A 15,340-nucleotide genomic window follows, 5' to 3' on the forward strand; every position below is an offset into this window, starting at 1 on the left:
TCTACTCTGCTTCGCCAAACCACCTCCCTCCTCGCCTTCCATAAAAAAGCACTCCTCCAGAAGATATTTCCTAATCTATCTCCTGACTTTCCTGACTATGCCAACTCATCTGTTATAGATATGCTTTGGATTTACTCATCCTCTTATGTTTATTATTTATATCTACTCTCTCACGCTTCATGATCAGCAGTGTGCCCTAATGGAAAGAGCGTGTGTTCAGAAGTCAGGAGACCTGGGTTCTAGTCCCGGCTCCACCACTTACCTGCTGTGTGACCTTGGGCTCGTCACTTAACCTCTCTGGGCCTCAGCGTCCTCATCTGTAAAGTGGGGATAAAATACCTCATCTCTCTCTTATTTAATAATAATAACAATAATGGTACTTTTAAGTGCTTACCATGTGTCAAGCACTGTTCTAAACATTGGGGTAGAAACAAGTTAATCAGGTTGGACACAGTCCCTGTTCCATATTAGGCTCACATTCTCAATCCCCATTTTTTAGAGAAGAGGGAACTGAGTCACAGAGAAATGAAGTGACTTGCCCAAAGCCACACAGCGAGTGACTGAGCTGAAATTAGAATCCAGATTCTATATTTTGGAAAATGACAATGATGAGCCCACTATTGGGTAAGGACTGTCTCAATATGTTGCCAACTTGTACTTCCCAAGCGCTTAGTACAGTGCTCTGCACACAGTAAGCGCTCAATAAATACGATTGATTATTTTAAAAAAGGCAAAGACACTTTCTTGAGCTCACTGTGGACAGGGAACATGTCTACCATCTCTGTTTTACTCTCCCAAGAGACAGAAAAAAAATCCATCTTATTTGAGAGCTGATTGTATGCAGAGCTCTGTGTTGGTGTTTCAGAGAGTACAATATAACAGAGTTGGTAGACACAGTCCCTGCCCACAAGGAGCTTATAGTCTTGACATGGAGACAGCTATTAAAATAAATTATGGATCTGTACATTAAGTGTTGTAGGGCTGGGGTGAATAAAGGCTACAAATCCTAGACTGTGAGCCTGTGGTTGGGTAGGGACCGTCTCTACATGTTGCCGATTTGTACATCCCGGGCGCTTAGTACAGTGCTCTGCACATGGTAACACTCACTAAATAAGATTGGTGGACTTTCCTGAGCCACCCATAGAGATCCATAATTTATTTTAATAGCTGTCTCCCTGTCAAGACTATAAGCTCCTTGTGGGCAGGGAATGTGTCTACCAACTCTGTTATATTGTACTCTTTGAAGCACCAATACGGAGCTCTGCACACAATCAGCTCTCAAATAAGATTGATTTTTTTCTGTCATTTGGGGAGATCCCTGTTTCCTTTTTTCTCAAGTTTCACACCCTCCCTCCTACCCTGTTCTCAGAGTTGAGGAGACAAGGCTGTTAAGAGAAAAGACAAGTGATCTTGGGAAAGTATTGCAAAGGAAGCCACAGAACACACCCGACAGCTCAGAGAACAAAACGCTAATGAAGCTGCTCACACACACATCTGGAGATCACAGACCCCTTTGATGCTTTCCCTTTCTTGTCTTGGGGCATAAATGCCACCTGGAAAATCCCAGTTCTGTGAGTGGCAATGCCCAGACTCGAGCAGGGGTGTACGGCCCCTGATTTCTCTCTTGCTGATTTTTCTACTACAATCCAGCATGGTCACTTCATTCTAACACCAACCTTCTCACTCTACCTCCACCTCGTCTCTCTCACAGCCAACTCCTTGCCCACATCCTACCTCTCCCCTAGAACTTCCTCCCCTTTCTTATACAACAGACGGTCGCTGTCCCCCACTTTCCAAGCCTTTTTAAAAGCTCATCTCATTCATTCATTCTTTCAATCGTATTTATGAATAATAACAATAACAATAATGGCATTTATTAAGCGCTTCCTATGTGCAAAGCACTGTTCTAAGCACCGGGGGAGACACAAGGTGATCAGGTTACCCCACGCGGGGCTCACAGTCTTAATCCCCATTTTCCAGATGAGGGAACTGAGGCACAGAGAAGTGAAGTGACTTGCCCAGTCACACAGCTGACAAGTGGCAGAGCTGGGATTTGAACCTATGACCTCCGACTCCAAAGCCTGTGCTCTTTCCACTGAGCCACGCTGCTTCTCTATATTTATTTCTATAAATATATAGAAATATTTATAGATATTTACAGATATTTCTATAGATTTATAGATATATCTATATTCATAGATATAAATTTCTATATTTATTATGCTCTCTATATTTATTGAGCACTTCCTTTGTGCAGAGCACAGTACTAAGCACTTGGGAAGTACAAGTCGGCAACATATAGAGACAGTCCCTACCCAACAATGGGCTTGCAGTCTAGAAGGGGGAGACAGACAACAAAACAAAACACAACTTGGAGACAGGTGTCAAAATCATCAGAACAAATAGAATTAAGACTCTATGCACATCCCCAGCTAACCCCTCATTTCCCCTTCTACCTCTCATTCAATCAATCATATTTATTGAGCACTTACTGTGTGCAGAGCAGTGTACTAAGCGCTTGGGAAGTACAAATCAGTAACATGTAGAGACGGTCCCTACCCGACAACCGGCTCACAGTCTAGGATTTGGAGTCTTTATTCACACTTGAGCCCAGCCCCACAGCACTTATGTACAGATCCATAATTTATTTTAATAGCTGTCTCCCCGTCAAGACTATAAGCTCCTTGTGGGCAGGGAATGTGTCTACCAACTCCGTTATATTGTACTCTCTGAAGCACCAATACGGAACTCTGCACACAATCAGCTCTCAAATAAGATGGATTTTTTTCTGTCACTTGGGGAGATCCCTGTTTTCTTTTTTCTCAAGTTTCACACCCTCCCTCCTACCGTGTTCTCAGAGTTGAGGAGACAAGGCTGTTAAGAGAAAAGACAATGCAGGCTCACCCTGCCAAGACTTATGAATTAATGAGGAAGAGAGAATATTTGTCTCTCACGTACACGAAGCAGGCTTGCCGAAACTCCTCACGTTGTTTTGCCTTCTTGGCATTTTCTTGGCAAAATCCATCTTGTAAAAAAAAAATGCCAGACCCATACTGTTTGGCCCTTTCGGGCATTTGGTTCAGTCTTGTGGTCAGAGGGAGGAATTTACTGGACATTTGGAGGGTGGACTTGAGCACTTAGGGTTATCCAGATGAAGGAATGAAAAATGTTAGCTCTTCAAGTCCAGGTGTACACATCCTAAGCAAGGCGGATATTTGCGGCTGGAAATATTCGCACTGTCTTCGTTGACCTGGATAACTTCTCAGCCGGTTGTTTCTCTTGGGTCAGTATTAGGGTTGATTTTTGAGGAAAACGGCCTTGGAAAATCCTGGAAAATGAATTGGGAAGAGACTTACGGAGAATAATAAATGTCCATAAAAACTGGCCAAGCCCAGAATTGATGAGATTTTTTTTTCTAATGTGCAGAATCAATCAGTGGTATTTATGGAACACTTGTAGTATGCAATGGTATTTACTGAGCACTTACTATGTGCAGAGCACTGTACTAAGCACTTGGGAAAGTGCAACAAGAGTTGGTAGATATGAACCCTGTCCACAGAGACCTTACTGCCTACAGAATAGCCAGTCTTTGAAAAGCCCCTCTTGGTGTCAAGGGTCTGGATGGGCTCTTGATGAATTCTGCTGCACTGAATTTTTAATTTTTATTTTTAAAAAATGGTAGTACCTGTTAAGCACTCATTATGGAGAAGCAGCATGGCTCAGTGGAGAGAGCCCGGGCTTTGGAGTCAGAGTTCATGGGTTCAAATCCCGGCTCCGCCAATTGTCAGCTGTGTGACTTTGGGCAAGTCACTTAACTTCTCTGTGCCTCAGTTACCTCATCTGTAAAATGGGGGTTAAGACTGTGAACCCCACGTGGGACAACTTGATCACTTTGTAACCTCCCCAGCGCTTAGAACAGTGCTTTGCACATAGTAAACGCTTAATAAATATCATAATAATAATAATGATGTGCCAAGCGCTGTACTAAGCACTGGGATAGATACAAGCTAATCAGGTTGGATCCGGTCCACGCTCCACAAGGAGCTCACAGTCTTAGTCTCCATTTTACAGAGGAGTCACATAGTAAGGTCTTAAGAAATGCCACAGTCGTCGTCATCATCGGTACTAAGCGCTTGGAAACTCTAAAACTAAGAGCTTTAATTCTATTTGTTCTGACGACTTGACACCTGTCCACGTTTTGTTTTGTCCTCTGTCTCCCCCTTCTAATCAATCAATCAATTGTATTTATTGAGCACTTACTGTGTGCAGAGCACTGTACTAAGCGCTTGGGAAGTACAAGTTGGCAACATATTCTAAGCACTGTGAGCCCGCTGTTGGGTAGGGACCGTCTCTATATGTTGCCGACTTGTACTTCCCAAGCACTTAGTACGGTGCTCTGCCCACGGTAAGTGCTCAATAAATACAACTGAATGAATGAAAGCGACCCATTTCATGCCCACAAAGAGCTTATACGTTGTTGAGGGAGACAGATATGAAAATATCTTCCTTTGGGGCCAACCCTGTGATAGAGCCATGGCCATAATTACATGGCTTTTCGGGCCACCCATGTGTTTCCATCTCACTGCCACTTCTTGGGAAACCCCAAACTGGTAAAAGTGGGGGGTCATCCCAGTTAAAGGCCCACAGCACTTATGTACGTATCTGTAATTTATTTACATTAATATCTCCTCCTCTAGACTGTAATTTCACTGTGCACAGGGAATGTGTCTGCTATTGTTAGATCGTATTCTCCCAAGTGCTTAGTGCAGTGCTCTGCACACAGTAAGTGATCAGTAAATGCAACTGCATGAATGAATGAAAACTTCACCTCTCCACACGTATATCGGTCAGTGAATTCTAGACAGTGAGCCCACTGTTGGGTAGGGACTGTCTCTATATGTTGCCAACTTGTGCTTCCCAAGCGCTTAGTACAGTGCTCTGCACACAGTAAGTGTTCAATAAATACGATTGAATGAATGAATAAATAAATACGATTGAATGACTGAATGAATTGTATTTATTGAGCGCATCTGTGTGCAGAGCACTATAATAAAAATAATAATGGCATTTATTAAGCGCTTACTATGTACAAAGCAAGGCTGTAAGCGCTGGGGAGGTTGCAAGGTGATCAGGTTGTCCCATGGGGGGCTTACAGTTTTAATTCCCATTTTCCAGATGAGGTAACCGAGGCACAGAGAAGTGAAGTGACTTGCCCAAAGTCACACAGTTGACAGTTGGCAGAGCTGGGATTAGAACCCGTGACCTCTGACTCCAAAGCCCGGGCTCTTTCCACTGAGCCACGTTGCTTCTCATTCATTCATTCAATTGTATTTATTGAGCGCTTACTGTGTGCAAAGCACTGTACTAAGCACTTGGGAAGTCCAAGTTGGCAACATATAGAGACGGTCCCTACCCAACAGCGGGCTCACAGTCTAGAAGGGGAAGACAGACAACGAAACAAAACATATTAACAAAATAAAATAAATGGAATATGTACAAGTGTTTTGAAGAGTTCAATATTCATTTATTCCATTGTATTTACTGAGCACTTACTGTGGGCAGAGCACTGTACTAAGCGCTTGGGAAGTCCAAGTTGGCGACATATAGAGACGGTCTCTACGCAACAGCGGGCTCTCAGTCTAGAAGGGGAAGATGGACAACAAAACAAAACATATTAACAAAATAAAATAATAGAATATGTACAAGTGTTTTGAAGAGTTCAGTATTCATTTATTCCATTGTATTTACTGAGCACTTACTGTGGGCAGAACACTGTACTAAGCGCTTGGGAAGTCCAAGTTGGCAACATATAGAGACGGTCCCTCCCCAACAGCGGGCTCACAGTCTCGAAGGGGAAGACAGACAACAAAACCAAACATATTAACAAAATAAAAAGAATATGTCCAAGTGCTTTGAAGAGTTCAATATAGCAGATGCATTCCCTGCCCACAGTGAGATTACAGTCTAGAGGGTCAAAGGGATGAGGTTGGAACCTGGGGTTTTTCTTTCCGCATGGTGACCGGAGAAGGCCAATCCTCCCCACAAGGTGTGCCCCAGGGTTGGACCTGGGGCCTGGTATCTTCAGGGGCCAGAAACACAACTGAGGTGTGCGGATTTGTGTTCTTTGGTCCAAAAGGGACCCTTGTCCCACCCTTTCCCCGCTGACAAGCAGACGTGCGTTCCACACCAGCCGGGGTTGGCTTGACAGAAAGCCAGATCAGGAAGCAAGCGTGTTACCGATTAAACTCCCTTCGTGCTCTGGGGGAAAACCGTCTCGTGCTCTAACACTTTATTCAAGCACATTTATCATGTCAAAACGCAGCAGACGAGGGTCCAGAAATCCGGCTTGCGGGGAGCTTGGGCAGGGCCGGTGGGGAGAAGCGGCTTTTTCCGTAACACAGGCCTCTACTGCCCTGGGCTCGGCGCCCGTTCTGAGCCGCTTGCCCGGGAAAGGTGAGTTTTCCAGGAGGGAAGCGGATATTTATCTCGTCACGTTGGTGACATTCAGCCGACTGGGAAGAGAATCAATCAATCAATCAATCGTATTTATTGAGCGCTTACTATGTGCAGAGCACTGTACTAAGCGCTTGGGAAGTACAAATTGGCAACATATAGAGACAGTCCCTACCCAACAGTGTTCTCACAGTCTAAAAGGGGGAGACAGAGAACAAAACCAAACATACTAACAAAGTAAAATAAATAGGATAGATATGTACAAGTAAAATAAATAAATAAATAGATTAATAAATATGTACAAACATATATACATATATACAGGTGCTGTGGGGAAGGGAAGGAGGTAAGATCGGGGGATGGAGAGGGGGATGAGGGAGAGAGGAAGGAAGGGGCTCAGTCTGGGAAGGCCTCTTGGAGGAGGTGAGCTCTCAGCAGGGCCTCTGAAGGGAGATGAGGGTTCATCTGGGGAATGCAAAGCCAGCTGGGGTTTGTTGTTTGTTTTTTCCCCCTCCAGTTCATGCTATCTCTCTGAGGAGACGGTCTGTGGCTTTTGTTTGCCGGTGAATGTCGTCACTGGAAATGGTAAGAGGATCGATCAATCAGTCATATTTAGTGAGCACTTACTGTGTGCAGGACACTGTACTAAGCACTTGGGAGAGTACAACAACAGTATAACAGACACATTCCCTGCCCACAATGAGATTACAGTGTAGGTCTCTGGCGTCTGTTTGTTCAAAAACACTGCCTTTGGGAAGGATGAAAGGATCAATCAATCGGTGGTATTATTGAACGCTTACCATGTGCAGAGCACTGTACTAAGCATTTGGGAGAGTACAACAACAGTATAACAGACACATTCCCTGCCCACAATTAATCAATCGTATTTATTGAGCACTTACTGTGTGCAGAGCACTGTACTAAGCGCTTGGAGAAGTACAAGTTGGCAACATGTAGAGACAGTCCCTACCCAACAGTGGGCTCACAGTCTAGAAGATTACAACGAGATTACAGTCTAGGTCTCTGGCTTCTGTTTGTTCAAAAGCACTGTCTTTGGGAAGGATGAAAGGATCGATCAATCGGTGGTATTTATTGAGCGCTTACCATGTGCAGAGCACTGTACCAAGCTCTTGGGAGAGTCCAATGTAACAATAAACAGGCACATTCCCTGACCACAACGAGCTTGTAGTCTAGGTCTCTGGTGTCTGTTTGTTCAAAAACACTGTCGTTGGGAAGGATGAAAGGATTGATCAATCGGTGGTATTTATTGAGCACTTACCATGTGCAGAGCACTGTACTAAGCTCTTGGAAGAGTCCAATATAACAATAAACAGACACATTCCCTGCCCGCAACGAGCTTACAGTCTAGGTCTCTGGCATCTGTTTTTGTTCATAAACACTGTCTTTGGGAAGGATGAAAGGATCGATCAATCGGTGGTATTTATTGAGCTCTTACCATGTGCAGAGCACTGAACCAAGCTCTTGGGAGAGTCCAATATAACAACAGACACATTCCCTGCCAACAAAGAGCTTGCAGTCTAGGTCTCTGGCACCTGTTGTTCATAAACACTGTCTTTGGGAAGGATGAAAGGATCGATCAATCGGTGGTATTTATTGAGCGCTTACTCTGTGCAGAGCACTGTACTAAGCTCTTGGGAGAGTCCAATATAACAATAAACAGACACATTCCCTGCCCACAACGAGATTACAGTCTAGGTCTCTGGCGTCTGTTTGTTCAAAAACACTGTCTTTGGGAAGGATGAAAGGATCGATCAATCGGTGGTATTTATTGATCACTTACCGTGTGCAGAGCACTGTACTAAGCTCTTGGGAGAGTCCAATATGATAATAAACAGACACATTCCCTGACTACAGAGTGTGTGCAGGCTGAGTTGCAATGGGAGAGAAGCGTGGATGGTTCGTGGGGAGAGAACTAACTGAGAGCCTTAAAGCCCAAAATGGGGAGTTTCTACTCAATGCAGAGATAGATGGGTAAATATTGGAAGATTTTGAGGATTGGGGAGACACACGCCTCCAGATGCCTTTAGGTCTGGAAATTTTACATTTAGTGCCCCACCTCCCCTGCCTCCTTTTGGCTTCCAGAAGAGGTGTTGGAGTTCAGTGAGACCTGAGAGGGGAACACAGAGGCCCTGGAGCAAATTGGGAGTCCTCGATGTGCTACACGTTCCGCTCTCTGTTCTGCCTGTTCTCCCTCCTATTTAGACTGTGAGCCCGATGAGGGTCAGGGACCGCATCCAATCTGATTATCTTGGATTCCCGGAGAAGCAGCATGGATAGAGCACGGGCCAGAAGTCAGAATCAATCAATAAGTCAATCGTATTTATTGAGTGCTTACTGTGTGCAAAGCACTGTACTAAGCGCTTGGGAAGTACAAGCTGGCAACATATAGAGACAGTCCCTACCCAACAGTGGGCTCATAGTCTAAAAGGGGGAGACAGAGAACAAAACTAAACATACTAACAAAAGAGTAGGACCTGGGTTCTAATCCTGGCTGCGCCACTTTCATTCATTCAGTCATATTTATTGAGTGCTTACTGTGTGCAGAGCACTGTACTAAGCGCTTTGGGAGTACAAGCTGGCCACATCTAGAGACGGTCCCTACCCAACAGCGGGCTCACAATCTAGAAGGGGGAGACAGACAACAAAACAAATTAACAAAATAAAATAAATCGAATAGTAAATATGTACAGGTAAAATAGAGTAATAAATCTGTACAAACATATATACAGGTGCTGTGGGGAGGGGAAGGAGGTAAGGTGGGGGGGGGTGGGGAGGAGAGGGAGAGGAAGGAGGGGGCTCAGTCAGCCTCTTGCCTGCTGGGTGTCCTTGGGCAATTCACTTCACTTCTCTGGGCCTCAGTTCCCTTATTTGTAAAATGGGGATTAAGACTATGAGCCTCACAATAATAATAATAATGGCATTTGTTAAGCACTTACTATGTGCCAAGCACTGTTCTAAGAGCTGGGGTAGATACAAGGTAATCAGGTTGTCCCCCGTGGGGCTCACAGTCTTAATCCCCATTTGACAGATGAGGTAACTGAGGCACAGAGAAGTTGTGACTGGCCCAAAGTCACATAGCTGACAAATGGCGGAGCCAGGATTAGAACCCATGACCCCAAGCCCGGGCTCTTTCCCCTGAGCCACGCTGCTTCTCACGAATAAAGCCCCATAAATAAAGTTTATTTGTTTATATTACTATCTCCCCCTCAAGACTGTAAGCTTGTTGCGGACAGGACTGGGTCTATTGTACTCTGCCAGGTTCTTATTACAGTGCTGTGCACACAATAAGCGCTCAATGAATATGGATCGAATGGGACCGCGTTCAATCCGATTCGCCCGTATCATCATCATCAATCGTATTTATTGAGCGCTTACTATGTGCAGAGCACTGTACTAAGCGCTTGGGAAGTACAAATTGGCAACATGTACAAATTGGCAACATCCACCTCAGTGCTTAGTACAGTGCCTGGCACATAGTAAGTGCTTAACAAAATGCCACATTTATTATCATCATTATTATTATTATTATCATCATCATCCACCCCAGAGGCTAGTTAGCATGTAGTAAGCGTGCTACAAATGCCATTATTATTATGTTGCCTATTTCCACCGAGGAGCTCTGCATGATTCCTCACGGTGCCATAGCGTTATACAAAATAAGAAACTCCCTTTTATCCATCTCCCCCTCCCAGCCTCACAATACTTAAATCCAGGTCTTTTATTTATTTATATTAATGCCTGTCTCCCGCCTTTAGACCGTAAGCTAGTTGTGGGCCGGGAATGTGTCTGTTGCGGTACTCTCCCAAGTGCTCAGTACAGTGCTCAGCACACAGTAAGCACCTAATAAATACGGATCGAATGAATGAAAGAAACATGATGCGTCTGAGGCAAAGGGGTGCATATCCTTGAGCGCGGTCTGCCACCATTCTACCCCAAAAGAGATGGAGGACCCCTCGGGAACAGAGCCGAGAGACGCCCCTGGCCATTTTCCCCAGATCCGGAGCTCGTCTTTGCCCACGATTTCCCATCCAAGGGGAAGCTTCGGGGTGTTTATTCAAAGGATCGGGGGCCTCTCTATGTACAAAGCAGCCCCAGCTGGCAGTATCGGCTCCCATCGGGGCCCGTTAATAGTTATTTTCATTTCGTCTGCTTGTCACTTGTTCAGTTTTGCACGCTGTTTCCTCCATCAAAATGTAATTAACCTCGAAGACACCCAAACACACGGTTTTCCTGGACGGGCCTACTAGACGGCGTAAGTATGGGAGATTAAGGGAACTGGCGGTCGGATGCGTTCGCGCTCTGGAAAGCGGCAGGGGAAGCCAGCATGAAGTGAGAGAACACTTGGGTTGAAGGGAAGAATCTCAAGCTGTATCAAAGTATTCTTGCAACTTTTTCTATATAATAATAATAATGATGGCATTTATTAAGCGCTTACTATGTGCAAAGCACTGTTCTAAGCGCTGGGGAGATTACCAGGTGATCAAGTTGTCCCACGGGGGGCTCGCAGTCTTAATCCCCCATTTTTAACAGATGAGGGAACCGAGGCCCAGAGAAGTTAAGTGACTTGCCCAAAGTCACACAGCTGACAAGTGGTGGAGTCGGGATTTGAACCCATGACCTCTGACTCCAAAGCCCGTGTTCTTTCCACTGAGCCACGCTGCTTCTCTAATGGCATTTGCTTCTATATGGTATTTGTTAAGCGATTACTGTGTGTCAGACCCTGTACCGGGTGCCGGGGTAGATAATAATAATGTTATGGTATTTAAGCACTTACTGTGCGGCAGGCACTATATTAAGTGCTAGGGTAGATACGAGCAAATCGGGTTGGACGTAGTCCCTGACCCATGTGGGGCTCACAGTATTGATCCCCAGCTTGGCTCAATGGAAAAGAGCCCAGGCTTTGGAGTCAGAGGTCATGGGTTCAAATCCCAGCTCCGCCAAATGTCAGCTGTGTGACTTTGGGCAAGTCACTTAACTTCTCTGTGCCTCAGTTCCCTCATCTGTAAAATGGGGATAAAGACTGTGAGCCCCACGTGGGACAACCTGATCACCTTGTAACCTCCCCAGCGCTTAGAACAGTGCTTTGCACATAGTAAGTGCTTAATAAATGCCATTATTATTATTATTATTATCCCCATTTTACAGATGAGGTAACTGAGGCACAGAGAGATGACTTGTCTGCTGGGTGACCTTGGGCAAGTGGCTGAGCCGGGATTAGAACCCAGGTCTTTCTGATTCCCAGGCCCAGGCTCTACCCACTAGATCCGGCAACTGGAAAATGACCGTTTATTCCCCTCCTGAAAAATGGGGAATGTCATTACCCAGGTCAGCAGTGTGTTTCTATTTTCTGTTCTGTTGTGTAGAGATCATGTCCTGTCTCTTAAAAAGACCAAGAAAGTGCAGCTAACTGTCAACAGATCATATTTACCGAGAGCCTACTGTGTGAGGAATACTGCATGAAACATTTGGGAGAGTACAACAGAATTAGTAAATATAATCCCAACCCTTAAGAAGTTTATGACCTAGCTGGGGAAGATGGGCACAAAATGATTTACAAATAGGAGTAAGAGATGCTCAAAGTGTATAGTGAGTGAAGCAATATGTACCAAAGTACAATGAGGAGCAGCTTGGCTTAGGAGAAAGAGGTCATGGGTTCTGATCCCAGCTCTGCCACTTGTCAGCTGTGTGATTTTGGGCAAGTCACTTCACTTCTCTGGGCCTCAGTTCCCTCATCTGTAAAATGGGGATTAAGACTGTGAGCCCCACGTGGGACAACCTGATTACCTTGTATCTACTCTAGTGCTTAGAACAGTGCTTGGCACCTAGGAGGTGCTTCACAAATATCATCATTATTATTACTCTCTGTGCCTCGGTTCCCTCATCTGTAAAATGGAGATTAAGACTGTGAGCCCCACGTGGGACAACCTGATTACCTTGTATCTACTCTAGTGCTTAGAACAGTGCTTGGCACCTAGTAGGTGCTTCACAAATATCATCATTATTATTACTCTCTGGGCCTCGGTTCCCTCATCTGTAAAATGGGGATTAAGACTGTGAGCCCCACGTGGGACAACCTGATTATCTTGTATCTACTCCAGTGCTTAGAACAGTGCTTGGCACCTAGTAGGTGCTTCACAAATATCATCATTATTATTACTCTCTGGGCCTCGGTTCCCTCATCTGTAAAATGGGGATTAAGACTGTGAGCCCCACGTGGGACAACCTGATTATCTTGTATCTACTCCAGTGCTTAGAACAGTGCTTGGCACCTAGTAGGTGCTTCACAAATATCATCATTATTATTATTCTCTGTGCCTCGGTTCCCTCATCTGTAAAATGGGGATTAAGACTGTGAGCCCCACGTGGGACAATCTGATTACCTTGTATCTACTCCAGTGCTTAGAATAGTGTTTGGCACCTAGTAGGCGCTTCACAAATATCATCATTATTATTATTTTCTGTGCCTCGATTCCCTTATCTGTAAAATGGGGATTAAGACTGTGAGCCCCACATGGGACAACCTGATTACCTTGTATCTACTCCAGTGCTTAGAACAGTGCTTGGCACTAGTAGGCGCTTCACAAATATCATCATTATTATTATTCTCTGTGCCTCGGTTCCCTCATCTGTAAAATGGGGATTAAGACTGTGAGCCCCGTGTGGGACAACCTGATTATCTTGTATCTACTCCAGTGTTTAGAACAGTGCTTGGCACCTAGTAAGGTGCTTCACAAATATCATTATTATTATTCTCTGTGCCACGGTTCCCTCATCTGTAAAATGGGGATTAAGACTGTGAGCCCCACGTGGGACAACCTGATTATCTTGTATCTACTCCAGTGCTTAGAACAGTGCTTGGCACCTAGTTGGCGCTTCACAAATATCATCATTATTATTATTCTCTGTGCCTCAGTTCCCTCATCTGTAAAATGGGGATTAAGACTGTGAGCCCCAAGTGGGACAGCCTGATTACCTTGTATCTACTCCAATCAATCAATCGTATTTATTGAGCGCTTACTATGTGCAGAGCACTGTACTAAGCGCTTGGGAAGTACAAGTTGGCAACATATAGAGATGGTCCCTACCCAACAGTGGGCTCACAGTCTAAAAGGGGGAGACAGAGAACAAAATCAAACATACTAACAAAATAAAATAACTCCAGTGCTTAAAACAGTGCTTTGTACCTAGTAGGTGCTTCACAAATATCATCATTATTATTATTATTCTCTGTGCCTCGGTTCCCTCATCTGTAAAATGGGGGTTAAGACTGAGCCCCATGTGGGTCAGGGACTGTGAGTAACCTGATTATCCTGTATCTACCTTAGTGCTTAGTACACTGTCTGGCACACAGTAAAAAAAAAAAGAGAAATAATGAGTGTAAAAGTGCTGAGATGAGAAAGATCTTTAGAGATTCCCTGAACTTGGTGTAAGAAAAACCAAGCTGTGTTGAAACTTCCTGGAGGTTGGGGGAGAGGAATGGTGAGAGGAAATGGAGAGCGTGAGGGGGAGGGAGAAACGCAGCAGGAGAAATTCTGTTTTTCTAAACTCTCCATTTCCTGAATAAAATATTCCATAGTTTCCTGGCCCCAGGGAGTGTGTGGTTGCCCAGATGGGGCTGAAGCAACCTGGATCCACCTGGGTCCACCACTTGTCTGCTGTGTGACCTTAGCTTCTCTGTGCCTCAGTTATCCCATCTGTAAAATGGGGATTAAGACTGGGGGACAGAGACTGTGTCCAGCCTGATTAATTTGTATCTACCCCAGCGCTTAGCACACTGCTTGGCACATAGCTTCTAACAAATACCATCATAATTATTATTATTGGGCTGGGCTCTCTGTGTCGCACTTTATCATTTAAATGGATCACAGGGCAGTGTTCAGTAGGGTCTGCTGCTGCTCCTTGGAGACCCGAACCCCTCCTCCTCCAGGAATTCTGCTAATAAATCCCCGCGCATGGTCACATTCACAGACAGCTTCGAGATTTGGGGTTTCTATGGCCTGACCTTGAAGTCAGATACTGGAAAATGTTCAAGAACGTTTTCCCCTGCCCGGGGAAAGAAAAAAAAAACACCCAAACCACCACCACCAACAAAAAGAGGACCTGACATAAAACATGAGCTTTCCCCTGGCAACCCCTCTCCCCTTAGGGGAGAGGTCAGGTGGTGGGAGTTTGGGAGAGGAGGTGGGACATCCTGGAGTGGTGGGAAGTTCCAGCCAAAGGTGCTTGCATTCATTCATTCGGGTATTTATTGAGCGCTAACTGTGTGCAGAGCACTGTACTAAGCGCTTGGGAAGTCCAAGTCAGCAACATATAGAGATGGTCCCTACCCAACAACGGGCTCACAATCTAGAAGGGGGAGATGGACAACGGAATAAAATGTTATCCAGCCATACCCTAGGAAGCAGCATGGTCTAGTGGACTGAACCCGGGCCCGGGAATCGGAAGGAACTGGGTTCTAATCCCGGCTCTGCTGCCTGTTAGCTGTGTGACCTCAGACAAGTCACTTCACTTCTTTGGGCCGAAGTTCCCTCATCTATAAAACAGGGATTAAGATTGTGAGTCCCGTGTGGGACAGGGACTGTGTCCAACCTGATTATCTGGTGTCTAAACCAGCGCTTAGTACAGTACTCGGCACATAAGCACTTAACAAATACCATTATAAAAAAAGGCATCAGCCCATCTGTATCAGAGTGCCTCTTTCTCCCCCTCCTCTTCCTCCTCTCCTGCGTTCAGAAGGGCCGACCAATTTCCACCTCTGTTTGGCTGCCTTCCCCTGTGCCTCTTTCTCTTCCACTTCTTGAATCAGGAAAAAATCTCCCAAAACATAGTTTATGCAAGGCAAACAGATTTTCCCTGGGTCCCTTTA

This window comes from Tachyglossus aculeatus, chromosome 9 (genome assembly GCF_015852505.1).
Source record: "Tachyglossus aculeatus isolate mTacAcu1 chromosome 9, mTacAcu1.pri, whole genome shotgun sequence".
Lineage (NCBI taxonomy): Eukaryota > Metazoa > Chordata > Mammalia > Monotremata > Tachyglossidae > Tachyglossus > Tachyglossus aculeatus.